We start from the raw sequence: 14007 nt of genomic DNA, 5'->3' as shown, positions 1-14007 counted from the left end.
AGTCTCACTTTCGCACTTCTGGTCATGAAATAAAGCTTTGTGCAATGCGTTATTTTCACAAAATAGTTATAGTGCTTATGACCCATACTTGCATCTATTTGAGGCAGATATTTCTAAATCTTATAGTTAGCCTGCAAACTAGGGGCGATATGGAACAATTTGTACTTTCATTATTTAGAGTCGTTACTTAGTATGATTCTGCAGTAAGGGTGGGACAGACAGGGAAAAAGGAAGCTGGCTTCTTTTTCCCCAATAGTGCACCAAACTGAAAATGCTGAAATTAAAACTGAGGTTATGAAGAGGTCAGAAATTGTGAAATAGAACTGATGAGATAATGGAAGGACACAGAAAAATGAGATGATTTGGTTTTTAGTAAGACCCAATTCTGATAACAACTAGGAAAATAAGCTGAAATATTAAGAATAAGGAGTGTTCAGAATAAATGCAATGTTTCTGTGTGAATTCAGTTTGATGCTTTAATCCAATTAATTCTGTCAAGTATATTACACAGGCAGTTAATCAGTTTCTAAATTTCACTTGAATTCCCTATCATCACTTTCAGACATGTGGTTAGACTTTTCTGTTGTCATTTCTTTTCAATTGAATAACCTAGGTTATTCTGTATGGAATTAGTAAAACTGCAGGTTCCTTTCTTTGGGGGTGAAAAAATTTGAGAAAGCAATAATGATTCTAAGTCTTTAGCACAGGGACAACAGACCAGATGACTTTAACAGCTTTCCTTATGCAGCATTGTTGAAAACGCTAGAATCTTCGCAAACACAAATATGAGGTTATACAGACAATTGAAATAAATGCTCCTTAAACATAGCTTAAATAAATGCAATGGATACTGTTTCACAGAATCACAGAATGGTTGAGGTTGGAAGGGACCTCTAGAGATCACCTAGTCCAACCTCCCTGGGTCACCGAGACCACATTGTGTAGGATCCCATCCAAGCAGGTTTTGGTATCTCCAGAGATGGAGACTCCACAGCCTCTCTTGGGCAACGTATTCCAATACTCTGTCACCCTCACTGTAAAGAAGTGTTTTTTTTATATTCAGATGGATAGTACAGATTTCCGTACAATAATTTCCGGTTCTGAAAACCTGTCACTACAAACCTAAAATAGTCTATTGTAAATTAAGAATAATCAGAAATTAGATTAGCTTTCAAAAAGAATTAAGCATATCACTTCTGTCAGTAGCATATTCTTTAGTACTGCTTATAGTTTACTTTTACATGACTTAAGCCTCAAAAAATAAATTTCAACATCCTTTTCATATGAATTTTGTATGCTATGTGTGTCTTTGAAACACAAACCACTAAAATAAATATTTTTAAAGCAATCCAATGAAACCTTGTTCTCTTAAGGTGAAAGACCAGCTTTGTACTTGATCCATTTTTTAACAAGTAAGGATGTGAGAACATGAGAATCCTTGCCAAGATTCTAGGTGCTTTATCTCATATGGATTAATTTTATGGCTTAATTTATTATATTAAATTTCTTGAAAATCTGTGTGAATCTGATTTTTCTCCTGTTCCAAACAGATCCTTGCACAGCCATTGTAATTCTTTGTGTGTCTGATTCTCCTCAGTAGTATTATAGGTTGAGAAGGTTTATTTATTTATTTATTTATTTGTTTTATTTGTTTTTTGAAATCTTGCTGAAAATCTTTGAAGCTTTAAGTGATCCTAAGCTCCATGCTGAGTGTGACTTCCCATATCTTACTTTTTAAAACAACAGAGTTTTACCATACTGCAAACATAATTAAAGTTTTATCAAACTATTTGATAAAACATCTCTTTTTTTTTTTTCTTTTTTTTTTCTTTTTTTTTTCTGATGGTCTTGGAACCACATTTTTCTTGTCCAAACAAGAAAAACACCTTGACAACTTGTAGTTAAATTTTTATCCATTGATTGTACTCCTTGCCACATTTTGATTAAGTCAATTCAAAACAGAGCAGAGCAGAGCAACAGGGCACCTTCTGCCATTTTTTAATAGTAGCCAATGATCTTCAAATAAGTCCTTTAATAAAGCAAGTATTGATTTTACAAATTGGTTCAAATGGCAAGTTGCCTCTCCTCTACAAGAGATTGTCTATAGCGGGTTTAACTTACACTTGAATGGTTATGCCTGTATTTGCAGTTTATCAATAATCATTATTTCTACATCAGTATATTTCCAGTGGATGACACAAGCAGGTTTATTGGTCATTCATTACAATTTAATAAATAAGTCTGTAACTTTATATCTCTGTACTTTCATAAGTCAAAATAAAATTAGCTAACGAGGACATGTATCGAGCATTTAATTTCATTCTATGCTGCCTGTATGGTTCTCTGTTAAAACCTCCAACAGGAAAGAACACTAAATCCTAACAAAGCTTTTATTAATTCTTACCAAGACAGTCCTTCCTTTGTAGGAATCGGTTCACTAAAGTTTGACATTGAATATTCTGGGACCTGAAACATCAGTTCAATAAATTAATAACAAAAATAGAAAAGATATATTAATGTAATTAAAAGCCAACAGGTTGTGAATCTTTATTAGCTAATATAGGCAAGTTTTAGCAGTTAAGCTTTCTAAGGCTAATTTGTTTCCATAGTATTACTTTACTGTAGATTTTCTACAACAAGTGGTCTGTAGACTGTTTTCAGTGATGGTTATAGCATCTTTTAAGATGTGTCATATTTTAAAAATAGATTCAAATTCAGCAATATAGCTAAATTTGAGCCTGTTCCATGAAAGCTGTGTTCCAAATTGTATTCACTTATTTCACTGTCACACCGAATCCATAACACTGTAATTATTTATGCTATATTGTATTCCATAAAGATTGTATTTACAGAATCACAGAATCGTCTAGGTTGGAAGACACCTCAAGATCATCAAGTCCAACCTCTGACTTAACACTAACAAGTCCTCCACTAAACCATATCACTAAGTTCAACATCTAAACGTCTTTTAAAGACCTTCAAGGATGGTGACTCAACCACTTCCCTGGGCAGCCCATTCCAATGCCTCACAACCCTCTCGGTAAAGAAGTTCTTCCTAACATCCAACCTAAAACACCCCTGGAACGACTTTAGCCCATTCCCCCTCACCCTGTCACCAGGCACATAGGAAAATAGACCAACCCCCACCTCACTACAGCTTCCTTTAATGTACTTATAAAGAGCGATAAGGTCGGCCCTGAGCCTCCTCTTCTCCAGGCTGAACAAACCCAGCTCCCTCAGCCACTCCTCGTAAGACTTGTTCTCCAGACCCCTCACCAGCTTCATCACCCTTCTCTGGACTCTTTTGAGCACCTCGATGTCCTTCTTGTAGCGAGGGGCCCGAAACTGAACACAGTACTCAAGGTGTGGCCTCACCAGAGCCGAGTACAGGGGGACAATCACTTCCCTAGACCTGCTGGCCACGCTGCTTCTTATGCAAGCCAGGATGCTGTTGGCCTTCTTGGCCATCTGAGCACACTGCTGGCTCATATTCAGCCGACTATTGACCAATACTCCCACGTCCTTCTCCGCCAGGCAGCTTTCCAGCCACTTATCTCCCAGCCTGTAGCTCTGCTTGGGGTTATTGTGCCCCAGGTGCAGGACCCAGCACTTGGCCTTGTTGAACTTCATACAGTTGACCTCAGCCCATCGGTCCAGCCTATCCAGATCCTCCTGCAGAGCCTTCCTGCCCTCAAGCAGATTGACACACTAGCAGATCGACACCTAACTTGGTGTCGTCTGCAAACTTACTGAGGGTTCACTCGATCCCCTCATCCAGATAATTGATAAGGATATTAAAGAGGACTGGCCCCAGTACTGAGCCCTGGGGAACACCACTAGTGATCGGCCTCCAACTGGATTTGACTCCATTCACCACAATTTTGACTTGGGCCTGACTATCCAACCTGTTTTTAACCCAATGAAGCGTATGCCAGTCCAAGCCACAAGCAGCCAGTTTCTTGAGGAGACTGCTTTTCGAAACGGTGTCAAAAGCCTTGCTGAAGAAGACCACATGCACAACCTTTTCCTCATCCTCCAAGTGCGTCACTTTGTCATAGAAGTCAATTTGTCATTTGTCACTTTGTCATATGACTTTGTCATATGTATTATTTAATAGCATAATACATATAATACACTCCCAGCCAACATGGGTTCATGAGGGGTAGGTTATGCTTAACAAATTTTCTTTCCTTTTATGATAAGATCACCCATCTAGTCAATCAAGGGAAACCAGCTGATGTGATCTTTTTGGAGTTCAGCAAAGGTTTTGACATGGTTTCCTGTGGGATCCTACTGGACAAAATGTCCACCATACTGCTAAATAAAAACACCATACAATGGGTGGGCAGGGCTCAAGGGATTGTGGTAAATGGGGCTATATCTGGCTGGCTGGCGGTCACTATTGGGGTCCCTCAAGGCTCCATTTTAGGGCCAGTCCTCTTCAATGTTTTTATAAATGATTTGGATGTACAACTAGAAGGTGTTCTGAGCAAATTTGCTGACGACACCAAACTTGGAACAGTTGTGGACTCGGATGAGGGTGGAAAGGCCTTGCAGAGAGACCTAGACAGATTGGAAAGCTGGGCGATGACCAACTGCATGAAGTTTAACAAAAGCAAGTGCCAGGTCCTGCACCTGCGACGGGGCAATCCTGGCTTAATGAACACACTGGGCGATGAGACACTGGAGAGCAGCCGCGCAGAGAGGGATCTGGGGGTTGTGGTTGACAGCAAGTTGAATATGAACCAGCAGCATTCCCTGGCAGCCAGGAGGGACAATGGTATCCTGGGGTGCATCAAGCACAGCATTGCTAGTCAGTTGAGGGAGGTGATTGTCCCACTCTATTCTGCGCTGGTGCAGCCTCACCTCGAGTACTGTGTGCAGTTCCGTGCACCACAGTACAAAGAGGACATTAAACTGTTGGAGAGTGTCCAGAGGAGGGCGACAAAGATGGTGAAGGGCCTAGAAGGGAAGATGTATGAGGAGTGGCTGAGGGTACTGGGCCTGTTCAGCCTGGAGAAGAGGAGGCTGAGGGGGGACCTCATCACAGTCTACAACTTCCTTGCAAGGAGGAGTGGAAAGGCAGGTGACCTATTCTCTGTAAACACCATAGGAACCACGGGAATGGTGTCAAGCTGAGGCAGGGGAAGTTTAGGCTTGACATCAGGAAGAGGTTCTTCACTGAGAGGGTGGTCGCACACTGGAACAGGCTCCCCAGTGAAGTAGTCACAGCACCAAGCCTGTCTGAATTTAAAAAGCGATTGGACTGTGCACTTAGTCACATGGTCTAAACTTTTGGGTAGACCTGTGCAGTGCGAGGATTGGGACTTGATGATCCTTACGAGTCCCTTCCAACTCGGGATATTCTATGATTCTATGATTCTATGACATCCTTTAAAATCAATGATGAAAAGGTTGAAGAAATGAGGGAAAATGCCAATATTTTGTATAGGGTTTTTATAATTTTCCCCTGATTAGGTGCCAAATTTGCGAGACATCTCAGAATGAAATTTGAAACATGCTTCTACAGAATTTGTACTTGTAAACAATGTTGTGATTTGCCTCCTGATCATTACATATAATTTATAGATGTTAATTGGAAAGTATCACTGTACTTCCCAGATGAGCTAATATGAAACAGAAAAGAGAATCCATAGGACAAACTAGAAAAATTATGACCTGATCCTAGATGTATTTGGTCTGGAGTTCTAGGGATGTGAAAGAGCTTGATAGTATCCATATATAAAGTCATCATCAAATGTATATACTTTTTAAAATTTCTGTAACTTTCCCATGGTGGCCATAATGGACTTTAATCTATGTCTACTGGATTTATTTTTTTGACAATTATTTGAGGCTGATTGATGTAATTGTTATGAAGGGAGCTACACGTAAAACAACTTTCAGGTCCCATCAGATAACTGCCAGAAAAACAGTTTTCTGAAAATGTTTTAAAATGTTGGAAATGTGCAACCCCCCTTTAACTGAACCTTAAGATAACACCTGCTTTTCTAAATCCTGTTAAAAGATCTGACCAGCTACACTCAGCACATTTGAAATACTTCTCTGAGACTTTCTATTGCACCATCAAAGTCATTAACAGTCCAGCTCTTCTGCAGCAAAGCCTCTTTACTCTTGGACCTTGAAGCGCGTAAAATACATTAAAATGAGGTAAAAAACAAAATATCCAAATAAGCTTACTTAAACATCAACCTTTCCTTATAGGCCTTGGCAGATTTTGCACACTCCAATAACTTGCATCTCTGGGAAATGAAAAATTACTACATTGCAGGAAAATATAGCCTGTGTTTTTTGCTGTGAGATACTCACTTCTAGGCATTACTGACAACTTGCTCAATAAAGGATTTTAATGTCTCCTCTGATGCTAGACTTTGACTGAGAAAAATAAACTTTCCCACATAGCCAGAGTCAAACTGGGGCTTCCTCCAGGTAATAACTCTTTTTTTTTTTTTTTTTTTCAACTTAGCACCAGCTTTTTTTTTTTTTTCTCACTTCTTTTTCATAACCTTTCATTCTCTTTCCTTCTTTTTTCTCACAGATGTTTAACTGGGCAAAGTTTAGCTATCTACACTAGTAAACTGGAATATAAAAATGACAGATAAAAATGAACTCTGGTATTCTGCTTATTATTCATTATCTAATTAGCTTCCTTTCCCTCATTTAGAAGTGAGTGATATCAATAGTGACACTTGAGGGTTATAAGACTCCTTTCCTAGAAAAATGACAAAAATAAGAACAATGACAAATAGCAGAATAGATTTTCACATAGGAGACACTAATGTTTGAGATTTGGAAATTTAAAATTTTAAGCTTACTGTATTTGTGATAGTCTGCTGTTAAAAATAATATAAAAGATAGTATTAAATCTCTGCCTTGTCTTTACATTTGTGTGTCTGACTTGCTCTGTTCATTATTTCATATTGTTGAAGTGGATGCCAAGATCTGACATGTTCATATATATGTGATTATTTAAATCTGTAGTGTTTAAATTTGGAAAAACCGTAGATCTTGAAATTTATTATTTTTTATTCCTCTTAATCAATTAGCCCCTAATTGCAAAACAAAGATTTATTTCAAAGTGAATTGACATCGAATTGTAATGAAATCGTGCAAATGATATGAATCAATCTGCTTAGTATTTACTGCTTTAATGCACCCTGAATTTATGGGTGTACATGTTGAAATGAGGTAATTATTTTAAATATCACCTATGCTGTTTTAGCTGAAGAGGCTGTGAAATTTAGTTTTCCTTAAATCATCCCTAAGTTTGTTGTTTCGGGTTGAGAACAGAACACAGACAGCAGGATGCCAGAAAGCAGAGGAAGCAAATACCAGTCTTTACTTTTTGTTCTGTTCTTGGGAGAAGAATAGAGTGTGATGAATTCTACACTGCTGTGAGTACCTGATTGGGGTGTTCCATAGTGTGAATTAGTTGAATTTCAGTCCCTGCAGTTTGGAAAGATCATAGGCTATATCACAAAATATATGTGCTGAGAGGGACCTCTGTAGGTTCTCTAGTCCAACAACCTACTCAAAGCAGTGCTGACTTTTAAACTGAATAACATTGCCCAGGCCCTTGTTTTCAAAATAACCAAAGGCAGAGATTCTGCAGCCTAAGCTTCTTCCCTTTATTAAGAAGAATATTTCCCTTAGAGCCAGCTGGAGTTTTCCTTACTTCAATTTCTGATAGTTGCCTCTTGGCCTTTCATGGTGCGCCTGTGGAACAAGTCTAGCTCTGCAAGTCCCCTTTAGGCAGCAGAACACAACAGTTAGGTTTCTTCTTTTGAAAGTCAGAAGTCCAATTCCCCCAGCCTTTCTTGGTATGTCAAACATTCAGTATTCTGATCATCTAAAAGTTTCTCCACTGGATTTTTCCATTTGAAATATATTTCTGGTATTGCTTCTGGGACCCAGCAATGGTCATGGGATTACATATGTGTCCTCAAGGTGCTGAGCAAAAGAATTAACCATTTCCTTTGCCTGCAGGTTGTGCTGTTGCTAATGCAGCTGGGTCTGTGGTTAACCTGCATTGCTGCAAAGACATACTGCTGACTCATGCTCAACTTCTCCCTCAGATCAGCTTCTGCAGAGAAGCAACATAGACAGGCAAATCCTAGCCTATTACAATGCATGAGGTTAATCCCTCCCACATATATGAGTTTATTTGTCTTACATACAAGGAAATTTCATGTTATTCTGGGTTAAGTAGATTCACAGTTAAATTGACATATTCTTTAAGAAAGAAGATGACATTGGAACTTAAACTGATAATCATTATAAACATCAATTTGCTTTCCACTGAGGATTTTATACTTACTAGAATTACAAGTAGATCATAGCAAAAGGTTTTGTTACATAAAAAGGTGTTGGTAGCAATTGATTTTGGCTATGTGACTATCTCCAAAAAGTTGCTTTCAAAGGTGTCAAAAAATAGCACTGTTAGTGCTATTACAAAGGCTTAATAATTGATTCACTGTTGCCACTGTTATCAAGGAAAGATAATGAATATCAATTGATTTTTTTAACTAAACATATCATATTTTATTTATTTATTTATTTACTTAGTTTTTATTTCAAAATGTGAGCTCTAGTCAGATCCAAGCAGATAAAATCTTCCAATGTACCAACTGAGTGATGTAAAGTAAGGGAGGTTTCATCATTCCACTGTGTTTCTTGGTGGAATCCTATGTAGCCTCCTAGACAGCAGCAATAGAAAGTAGTGCTGCTAGGGGACTGGCAGGTCCTCTGCTGTAAATGAACACAATGACATTTTTACTTCAAGACAAGGAAGTGTTAACTGATGGATGAAAAGAAAATAATTTTCCTTTGAATATGTGATAGTATTTTAGACACCATATTTAATAACAGATGAGGGCCTAATTCTACCCCGGTTACAATCTTGCTATATGACAATTTCAACAAGGTCATGAGATATTCCTGTTTGTGTGTGGCTTGAGGTTGAGGGGCACTGCTGTTTTTATACTGAATATTAGTCCTGAAAGAAATAAGCCCTCTCTTTACTCATATAAAAGAGGCTTCAAGTCTTCCAGGAAATCTGTTTGAAAACTATTAACAGTATTAGTATGCAAATTATATACTAAACACTAAATGGGAATCTTGCAGCCGAGCACTTTGACAGGCATCTCACTATTTGAACTATGGTAGTCCAGTTAAAAAAGCAACACAAAAAGAAAACACAGCTGGATGTAATTGTATCCAAACACATAGTTATTATGTTAATAAGGGCATGCGAATAAAATGAAATGTTGTCCAGCAAAGGTTTTCCCACAAAAACTTCAAATTATTTTAGCAAGATGTTCAAATGATGCAAGCTTTTGTTTTTATTTTAATTGACAAGATGTTTGGTATTTATTCCTAAATATTAACAGACGAACCGTGGCAGCACCACAGAAAGAAGAAATACCATCTCGTATCAAGTATCACTTCAATAAATATACTTTAATTGAGAATAAAACACGAATTGTAACCCCAATTCTTTTAGGTACTTCCAGTGCTGTAATTTGAATCAGATTCTGAGAACACTATTATAATGGTAGTGATATATATATCACTATTTATATATAGTGATACCTATATATCATATACATATAGTCTTAAGCCCCTACTGTTAACTGAGGATGTTATATGTACTTATGTGCTTATATGCCCTTTCACTGCCTTCCCCATTGTACTGAAGCTTCCTGAGTTCCTGTGCCTGTATCTTCCTGCTGCTGCTCCTGCTGTGCCACAGCAGATTTACAGCAGCCTGAGAGGTTGTAAACAACCAAGTTTCTGTAAGATTCTATGAGACACTGTAGAAGTTCAGTACTGGGTTGGGTCTCCTTCCAAAGAGCATAAGCTTTGACCTTCTTTAATTCCTACAAATCTCCCAGAATTTCCCGTTATGTCCTTTGCATCAATCTGCAGAACAGAAGTCTGGCCATGCAAGTTACCTGGGCAAGGTGCTAGATCTGTTCATACCTGTTCAGTGCTTGTGGACTTGAAATCTTTCACACTAAGAGGCTTCAGATGAGTTTTGTGCCTTTTTTTTGTTGTTGTTTAGGGCATATTTCTAAAACAAAACAAAACAAAACAAAAATAATTAAAAAACAACAGCGAAATAAAAACAAACAGAACAAATTGGAAAACACAACAGTTTGTATCTTATGTAAGTGTGCCAGCTATTCAAATTGCTGCATTCAAGGGCTGTAAATATTGTTAAAAGCCCATGTCTTCTTCACTGCCAGATGCTGATGTAATCCTAAAGTAGATGTGTTGTTTTCTTTTTAACTTTGTATCTCAGTATACTGCCCTGTGAAATTGCCTTCTACCTTTAAATTGGCTATCATGCAGGGTTCTGTATTTTTCAACCTATCATTGTCTTTGAGAGTTACAAGTTATTTTGAGTTGTAATGCTCAGTAAGAATGAAAATTAACTTTTGTTGCTGAATGGAAGAAAAGCTTTTGTGGTGCAAAAAGTATTATGTTTGGCTCAGTTATTACATAATTAAAAGACAAAAGACCCAATTATCTCTGGGTAGAACTGCACTAATCTTTTTTTCCTCCTGAAATAATACCATCCTAACTATAACAGTGTAAATTCAACAGTGGGACATGATCCCCGACAGTTTAATCATCTAACAGTACTCACAGGGAGACAAAATATTGTTAAATCACTGTCCTTTCTCATTCTAAAAAGCCACCAGGTGAGCTGTTTCAGTGATAACAACAATGGAAAACAGTGCAAAAGAATTTATTGTCAACAGATCTGCAGAGAAAAGCAACACTGCAGACAGAATATTGATTGCTGAAGGAAAAAAGTATTTCAGATGTACTCTGCATTAGACTTATACAAACCCTCTTATGTAACATGGTATAATGTTACGTTTTATGGACATTCCATTTTTATGAAAAAATGATCTCTGAATGTATGGGATATTAACAGTCTGTACTGACCTAAAAAATTTGAATGCATGTGATATGTTCACTATAGTAACTGTTATACAACAAAAAGTGCTTTTAGACACTAATCTCTGTACAGGATTCTCCTTTTTCACAAGTAAGCAAAAGAAGTATGCAAATATTCTGGAAAAAAAAAAAAAAAAGAAAAAAGAAAAAAAAAGCTTTCCTGGTGCATCACACAAATTTATAGTAGAAGAGAAAAGAAAAAGTCAAAGGAGAAAAAAAATAATAACGTAATCTGACTTTTTTGTTCTCTGCCCTGGAAAATAAACATGAAGAAAGAAATTACACACCTGTATTTGTTCATAAATTACTTCTACTTGATAATGAAATTTCTCATTCAAACCTCTCTATAATTGTGACTTTGGTGGAGATGTGTTTTCCTTAATTTGCATTCAGAGTTACAGTTTACCAGAAATGGCAGAGAAAAACTTTTTTTTTTTTTTCAACATCAACTTTTCAGTGACTGTCACTGGAGACTTCTGTTTCTAACAAAATTATTGCTTGAAAAAAAATGAAAGTGCCTGTGCATTTTAAAAATATCAACACAATTATAAAGACAAGGCCATAAGTGAAACAAAAAGTATCAAAAGCATTGCATTTAATATATATATTTTAAGAATAGTGTATTTAACGGACAATCATTGCAAAACCCTTTAGAATTCACAAACGACAACTTCTAACTCTTCCCTAAGGCTCACAGGGAAAATTGTGCAAAAGTAGGTGCCCTCCACTTACCACCATCCTGAGCAAGGACAGACAGATTCTTTCCATTTACTAGCCATTTTTTTCCAAATGTTATTCAGACTTCTAATCTGAAGCTAAGAGATTTTAATAACAATCCTATGATGTACTAATTTCTTTGTCTTCCATGACTAGGCTGTAGTGTCTTTCAATCAGAAGCATTTAAACTGATTTTTTATGTTTGGAGTAAGGAGCAAATTGAGTATATCACTAATGATCAGTTGCTGTAATTTAATAGTAACACTAGTGAGCAAACAGTATCATAGTTCTGTGTTGCTATGACCAACCAAAGTAGTCCCACTTACTAAGCTACCTCAAGCTATGTCGCAAGTCAGCTGAAAGAAATGTTTGTTTAAAACTAAGAAAAAAGCAATAAAAGCAATGAACTTAGAAAACAAAGAGGTGAAAGTCATATTCTTAGTTACTACCACTGTGTACTCTTCTTAGTGAGGTAAGTGATATGAACTAAGACAAGGACTTTCTTCATTTTACTATTTTTCATTTGCATGTTTGCTTCTAATTTTTATACACAATCATACAAAGAGTGCATCACACACAGGAGAAAGTGCAGGTTGGACATTGGGAAAAAGTTTTCTGGGAGTGTGGTCAGGCACTGGAACAGGCTCCACAGGTCAGTGGTCACAGCAGTGGTCCTGTTTGGAGCCAGTTCAACTTGATAATCCTTGTGGATCCCTTATGTATGGCTTGTTCTATGATTCTGTGGTTCTAAAAGCTACCATTTTTATTCACAAGCACAAAGCATACCTTCCCAAATCTAGTTCAAGAGGGATGCCAAATGAAGTCTTGAGGATATAATATCAGTGCCTGTTTTTATTCTTAGTAATGAGGAACTATTAATTCCACAAATGTAACGTGCATCAGTTTAGTACTTCAAAGCAAATAAATAAATAAATGGATAATACATCCAATAAAAAATTAGGCTGTTATTCAATATATTTTTCCAGAGGCGAAGTACCATTGTCCCATTTAATGAAATGTATTTGTTACTTGGCTCTGACTATGTAAGAAGGTTTCATTTTATTTTATTTTTTGTTGCTGTTAATATTTACAGCCACATTTTTCAAGCATTTTACTTTACAACGAGACAACATAGTTCATGTCATTAGCTTGATAAAAGTCCATATTTATTGTCTGGCAAACCTAAAATCCAAGTCTAGCTACTCCCACTAAAAATAAAACAAACAAACCTACTTTCACTAAGAATCTACTCTCACTAGATAGCAGACTTAGTACTTCCACTCTCAGTGGGATATGTAATCCCTCTAAAATAAATAGGTAAAACTCACCATGGAGGATAACACTTTCTAGTTGTTTTCAGCAATGGATACAAAAACAGATTTCTGCAGGGAGTTTTTACTTAAAGGAAGGTGTCAAAGAAAGATGAGTTAGAATAAACTAGAGGACTTGTGTCTTTTGGGAAGCTAAAAGATTCTGAGAATGACTCTTCGAACGCTACATCAGATGTGTTGAAAGTTGATCTGTTTAGACCAATAGCCTTCTGATGGGACTAAGGAAGCCCATTTTTGTTGTAGTTGTTTTTTTTCTTCCTTCCTTCCTTCCTTCCTTCCTTCCTTCCTTCCTTCCTTCCTTCCTTCCTTCCTTCCTTCCTTCCTTCCTTCCTTCCTTCCTTCCTTCCTTCCTTCCTTCCTTCCTTCCTTCCTTCCTTCCTTCCTTCCTTCCTTCCTTCCTTCCTTCCTTCCTTCCTTCCTTCCTTCCTTCCTTCCTTCCTTCCTTCCTTCCTTCCTTCCTTCCTTCCTTCCTTCCTCTTTCTCTCTCTCTCTCTCTCTCTCTCTTGTTTACTTTCTTTTGGAAGAGAGAAATCCCATTTAGACACTCATTTGTAATTTATTTTATTTTATTTTATTTTTAAATCAGGGAGCAAGAGGTTCACAGCTTAGGTGGGTGTTGCACAACTCTACTTATTTTGACAACCATGCATCTTAGAGGAAGATCTAGAATGCACATTGCATGGCTTCCTAGACAAAATCAAAACACAAACTTCTTGAGAGGTGGTTGTTTTTTTTTTTGTTTGTTTGTTTGGTTTTGTTTTTGTTTTTCAGATTCATGATGTCAGGAGTATGTCTTTGGTGTCTCACTCCCCAGTTACTAAGTATGACCAACAGCAATTTAATTTGAACTCATACCTGTCTGTTCTTCAAATGCAGAGAAGCAGAAATATAAGAATACAGTATGCATTTGTATATTTTCTGCGTCTCTGTACATTGCTTTCAATACATTCAGCATAAAGATACACAGTCC

At 37.1% G+C, this 14007-nt stretch overlaps 1 protein-coding gene and 1 long non-coding RNA gene across 9 annotated transcripts in view; one reads left to right on the top strand and one right to left on the bottom strand.

Moving 5' to 3' along the window:
• The window catches only part of RGS7 (regulator of G protein signaling 7), a 273357-nt gene that overhangs the window by 200410 nt on the left and 58940 nt on the right, over positions 1-14007 (top strand). The gene's annotated exons all lie outside the window — the stretch shown is intronic.
• Positions 6771-13243, bottom strand: LOC137852980 (uncharacterized). Its single transcript, XR_011094122.1, has 3 exons — positions 13035-13243; positions 10003-10093; positions 6771-8769 (listed from the first exon to the last, which is right to left on the bottom strand). It is a non-coding gene; the product is annotated as an uncharacterized lncRNA (long non-coding RNA).

This window comes from Anas acuta, chromosome 3 (genome assembly GCF_963932015.1).
Source record: "Anas acuta chromosome 3, bAnaAcu1.1, whole genome shotgun sequence".
NCBI classification, from domain to species: domain Eukaryota; kingdom Metazoa; phylum Chordata; class Aves; order Anseriformes; family Anatidae; genus Anas; species Anas acuta.
Note: the sequence above shows the minus strand (reverse complement) of the source record. Positions and strands in the feature narration are given on the sequence as shown.